Genomic DNA, 6,000 nt, shown 5'->3' with positions numbered 1-6,000 from the left:
CCCCTGGTAACCCATTCCAGGCACCAACCCCTCTCTGCATAAAAAACACGCCCCTCACTCCTTCCCCATAACTATTTTAAAACTAATAGAATTATGGTCACCGGACACGAACTACTCGCCGACAGAAGAGTCCGCCCTTGCCCGACCTCATTCCCCAGGAGGACGTCCAGTGTTGCACCCGTTCTAGTAAATTGTATATCGATAAAGGAAGCTTTCTTGGACACATTTCACAAATTCCACTCCCTCCAAGCCTCTTACCCACTGGTTGGCCCAGTCAATATTAGGGAAGTTAAAATCTCCCACTAATTATGTTTACAACAGCTGCAATCTCTCTACATATCTGCTCTTCCAATTCCCACTATTGAGGGACCTACAATGCAATCCCATCAGAATGACCATCCCCTTCTTGTTTCTGAGTTCTACTCCTATGGCCTCACTGGATGGTCCCCCAAGACTACCCTCTCTAATGACCATTGTTATATTCTCTTTCATCAAGAAGGCGACTCCTCCTCCTCTCTTACCTGTAGCTCTGTCATACCTCTAGTGTCTGTCTCCTGGAACATTGAGCTGCCAGTCCTGCCCTTCTCTCAGCCATGTTTCTGTTATGGCTTTGATACCCCAGTTCCCAGAGCCAATCCACGCCCTGAGTTCATCCACTTTACCTGTCAAGCCTCTTGCATTGAAATAAATGCATTTTAAACCAATGATCTTTCCCTTTACTGTGCTCCAGTCTATCCCGATGACTGAATTTGCTCTCATTGGCTAGCATTATCAACTGATGTCTCATCAGCCACTCTGCTGCTCAAGGCCCCACCCCCCACCCCTCGCCACTCTAGTTTAAACCCTCCCGAGGAGTATTGGCAAATCTCCCAGCCAGGATATTGCCCCCTCCAGCTGAGGTGCAACCCATCCCTCTTGCACAGGTCACCCCTACCCCAGAGGTGTGACTAGAGGAGAGGAAGAAAGAGAGAGAGAGAGAAAGAAATGTGGCAGAGAGATGAAAGAGGGGACATTGATACAGTGATAATGCAAAATGCTGGATGTGTGAGTGAGAGAGAGAGAGAGAGAAATGGTGAACTCCCCGCTTGTGTACAGCGGTGGGACACCGTGCATAAAGTTGAACGTGCACGATGGTGGCAAATGGATTTCATTGTCACAAAGCCTCAACAAAGGGACTCAACAAAGAACTTTCCAAGTGTTGTCCTTGCCAGCGATACCACATTCTAGAAATGCGTTAAAAAGTTCATTTATGAACAGGAGGTAAAACTACAACAAATTTCACGACATATAAGTGAGGATAAACCCGATCCTGATTCGGAAGTCCCTCCCTTTGCACTATCAAACACTTCAAGTTCCAATGGATTGAAAGTACAGCCACTGCTTTAAGACAGGAGCATCGACAACCATTTTATGCAGAGCAAGCTCCCACAAACATCTCCGGGAGAAAGTCCATCTGTCGGTGAGGGGCATCAATTGGCCAGGTGCCGTCTTTTTTTCCTTTCAATAATAACCCTGGGATTATTTGCAGGCAGTCAGTTGGGCGACTCAGAGGAAGGTAACTGGCCTCGAAGCAGGATGGGGAACGAGACGTTTCTCTCTCTGTACCTGCAGAGAGTTGCTGTGCCCTGGAACATGCAGTATGATTGGGCCCGGGATGTGGGAATCTGATGAAAAAGTCCTCCAGACATCGGGAAGACAACAGGGAAGCAATGAGTCTAAGCAGAGCACATTCTGAAAGGGCTAACACAGACCTAATGGTATGAAGAGCCCAGCTTGAACGATGTGCTCAAACTAACAACAAGGATAAACACATTGGATAGAGAGACTGTGCTCTCAATGGGGGCAGGGTCAAGAACCAGAGGACCCGGTGATTTGCAAAGGAACTCAAGGCAGACTCATTTCTTGCAGAGAATGGTTGACATCTGGAGCGCGCTGACTGACAGGGTGCTGACGGCAGCTTCAGTCAGGGCTTTCAAAGCGGAATTCGGTGAGAACTTGAAAGGAAAATAAATCGCCAGGCTACAGAGAGGAAATGGGACTGGACTCTTGCTCCTGCAGAGAGCCAGTACGGATTGGGAAGGCTGAATGGCCTCCTTCTGTGCAGTTGTCACTTGGCACTGCTGCGACTTGTAGATTCTTCTCTGCTATGTGGGTCTTGGATTTAATCACAGCTAAGCATTCCTTTAAACCTTCATTAGTTCAATCATTAGTCAGGCTGGTCACTTCATTGATTAATAAGAAACATGCTGGTACAAAGGCCTGAGCTTTGAATTTTGATTCACCTGTTGATTTGGCCAGTGCCACCATGTGATCATGCAAAGTGCTCTCTCCGTCCATATAAGGGTCACCTGCCTCTCGCCCTGACCGAAGAGCTGGACAGAAGATGATGAGGACACTGCTCTTGATGCTGGGAGCCCCGGTGGTTCTGCAGCCCGCTCTTATCCACACGGGAGTGGAAGGATTAAGCGTGTTTGGTCAGTGGATCTCTCGGGAACTTCTCTGCAGAAATTTTAAAACTTTATTTATACAGCACGGTAACAGGCCCTTCCGGCCCAACGAGCCCGCCCCGCCCAATTACGCCCATATACTAACCTACTGACCCGTACATCTTTGGAATGTGGGAAGAAACCGGAGCACCCGGAGGAAACCCATGCAGACACACAGGGAGAACGTACAAACTCCTTACAGACAGCGGACAGAATTGAACCCCAATCACTGGCGCTGTAATAGCGTTATGCTAACCGCTACACTTCCGTGCCGCCCTAGTTTAGACAGTGTGGGGTGATTGACTGGGGGTGGGTGGGCAGGGGGAGTGGGGGTGGTCAGTGGTGGTGAAGAGACCATTTCCCCTTGTTAGAGAAGTCCAGGGCACTGGAGTCTCAGGGGAAGGGACAGTACTGGGAGGAGAGGGGAGAGGCTGTGAACCATTGGAATCCACCATCCAAGTGAGCTATAGGCGCTCCATCACTGAATACGCTGAAGGAAAAAGTATGGTGACCTGGTCTGCAAGTAAATGAAAGGATTTGGCTAGAATGTGAAATTGGGGGAGAGGACAAACCATCACGGTGCAATTGCATAGTGCATTATCGCAGTTGTACAAGTCATTGGTGAGGCCACACTTGGAGTATTGCGTACAGTTTCGGTCACCCTGTTAGACGCGGTTAAACTGGAAAGAGTGCAGAGAAGATTTTACCAGGATGTCACCAGGACTCGAGGGCCCAAGAGGTTGGACAGGCTGGGTCTTTATTCCTTGGAACGTAGGTGAATGAAGGACGACCTTATAGGAGTGTTTAAAATTATGAGGCATAGATAAGGTGGGTGGTAACAGTCCAAAACTAGGGGGCATAGGTTTAAGATGAGAGGGGAAAGATTTACCTTCAAACTGATTTCCCAAATCCTTAAGAGTCATAATGTCACAGAGCAATACAGCACGGATACAGGCCCTTCACCCCAACCACTCCCCTTCCCCACAAACCAACCCCCCCCACCACCACCATGCTTCTGATCTTCCCTTTCCTAGCCCCTTTCCCTCTCGCTTATCTTTGACCCATCCCCTAGTGGATCTGCTCTCCCCTCCTCCCCCACACCTGCCCGTCACCATCTCTTACCTGCATCTACCTATCACCGCCCTGTGCCCACCTCGCCTCCCCTCTTTTGTCCACCTATCACTGCTCTGCTTTTCCCTCCGAGATATTGGGCTTCCCCTTTCCCTATCTTCAGTCCTGAAGAAGGGTCCTGACCCGAAACGTTGACCGCCTGCTTTTCTCCACGGATGCTGCCCCTGGCCTGCTGAGTTCCTCCAGCATCGTCGTGTTTTTCATCTAGATTCCAGCACCTGTAGTCCTTTGTTTCTCTAAAATTTAAAAGGGACCTGAGGGGCAACTTTTTCACACAGGGGGTGGTGAGTATATGGAACGAGCTGCCATAGGAAGTGGGTGAGGCAGGTACAACAGTATCATTTAAGAAGCACTTGGATAGGTACATGGAGGGTTGGGGCTTGGAGGGATATGGGCTGAATGCAGGAAATTGGGACAAGATAAGTGAACAATGTGGACGGCAGGGACTGGTTGGGCCAAAGGGCCTGTATCCGTGCTGTATTGCTCTTATGACCCTTAAGGATTTGGGAAATCAGCTTGAAGGTAAAGTTGTGGGAGAAGATCAGTCGTCACGTTACCTAAAGCCAAGCGGGCTCCAAGTGCCAAGTGGCGAGTGGTCTATTTCTTGTGTCGGTTTATTTTCCCTGCTCCTCCTCAAATGACTCCCCCCTTTCGGCATTTCAGAAACAGTCGTAGCATGTGAAGTTGCTGACGGTGGCTGCAGACCTGGAGAGTGCCACAGAGATGAGGTATACCTCCCTGGCAAATGCTTGCTCTTGTACAAGTGTTGCAAGAAAACAAAGGAACTCCTCAAACCTGACTCGGAGGATTACACATAAACGACCATTAATTCTGTCCCGATTGATTGTACAGGACTCGTGACACCTGACCCCTGTAGTACACCGCCTAAATACGTAAACAGAAAAGAAACCTGTATCAAATTACCACTTCATGCCTGTGTTTTATTTCTCAGTAGAATTGTTGAGCCAGATATTTCTTCACAAAATAGCAAAAAAGTCTCAGCAACAGAGACCACAAAACTGTCGGATTTTTGTACACAGCCAGCTGGCTCATTAATCTCCTCCGGAGAAGGGTTTATGCCATCCTTACCCAGCCTTGTTTATAGGGTCCAGTGTTTGACTCTTAAACTGAAGTAGAGGGACACGTCACTTGTATCATAACTTCACTTGCATTTGGAATGCCGGAAGGCATTGGATGAGGTGACCTAGAAATTAGTTTAAGATCAGATTTCTTTATTAGTCACGTGTACATCGAAACACACAGTGAAATGCATCTTTTGCGTAGAGTGTTCCAGGGGCAGCCAGCAAGAGTCGCCACGCTTCCGGCGCCAACATAGCACGCCCACAACTTCCTAACCCATACGTCTTTTTTGGAATGTGGGAGGAAACCGGAGCACCTGGAGGAAACCCACCAGACACGGGGAGAACATACAAACTCCTTACAGACAGCGGTGGGAATTGAACCCGGGTCGCTGGCGCTGTAATAGTGTCACACTAACCACTACACTACCGTGCCTGCCTATTTATTATTACCACGTATACAGTTTACTCTGTGACCTTCATTGAATTCCATTGCACCTTGGTGCACATGACAATAAGTGAATCTCAATCTGAATGTTGTAGTGCTAAAGGATCTGGGAGTCCAACAGCATGAGACACAAACTGTTAGCGTGCTGGTATAGCAACTAATTAGGAAGGCGAATGGTATTGGTATTGGTATTGGTTTATTATTGTCACTTGTACCGAGGTACAGTGAAAAACTTGTCTTGCAAACTAATTGTACAGGTCAATTCATTACACAGTACAGTTACATTGAGTTAGTACAGAGTGCATTGATGTAGTACAGGTAAAACAATAACAGTACAGAGTAAGTGTCACAGCTACAGAGAAAGTGCAGTGCAATAAGGTGCAAGGTCACAACAAGGTAGATTGTGAGGTCATAGTCCATCTCATTGTATAAGGGAACCGTTTAATAGTCTTGTCACAGTGGGGTAGAAACTGTCAAGTCTGGTGGTACGTGACCTCAGGCTCCTGTATCTTCTACCCGATGGAAGAGGAGAGAAAAGAGAATGACCTGGGTGGGTGGGGTCTTTGATTATGCTGGCTGCTTCACCAAGACAACGAGAGTCCAAGGAGGGGAGGCTGCTTTCCGTGATGCGCTGGGCTGTGTCCACAACTCTCTGCAGTTTATTGTGGCCCTGGGCAGAGCAGTTGCTGTACTAAGCCGTGATACATCCAGATAGGATGCTTTCTATGGTGCATCGGTAAAAGTTGGTGAGAGTCAAAGGGGACAAACCGAGTATAAAATAGGCAGGTTAGGATGCATCTTTCCAGGGTGCTGCTGAGAGTGCTGTATATGGTTTTCATCTCCATTTTATGTTCTT

The sequence above is a fragment of the Pristis pectinata genome, chromosome 37 (genome assembly GCF_009764475.1).
Source record: "Pristis pectinata isolate sPriPec2 chromosome 37, sPriPec2.1.pri, whole genome shotgun sequence".
NCBI lineage: Eukaryota > Metazoa > Chordata > Chondrichthyes > Rhinopristiformes > Pristidae > Pristis > Pristis pectinata.
This window is presented reverse-complemented; position numbering follows the sequence as displayed.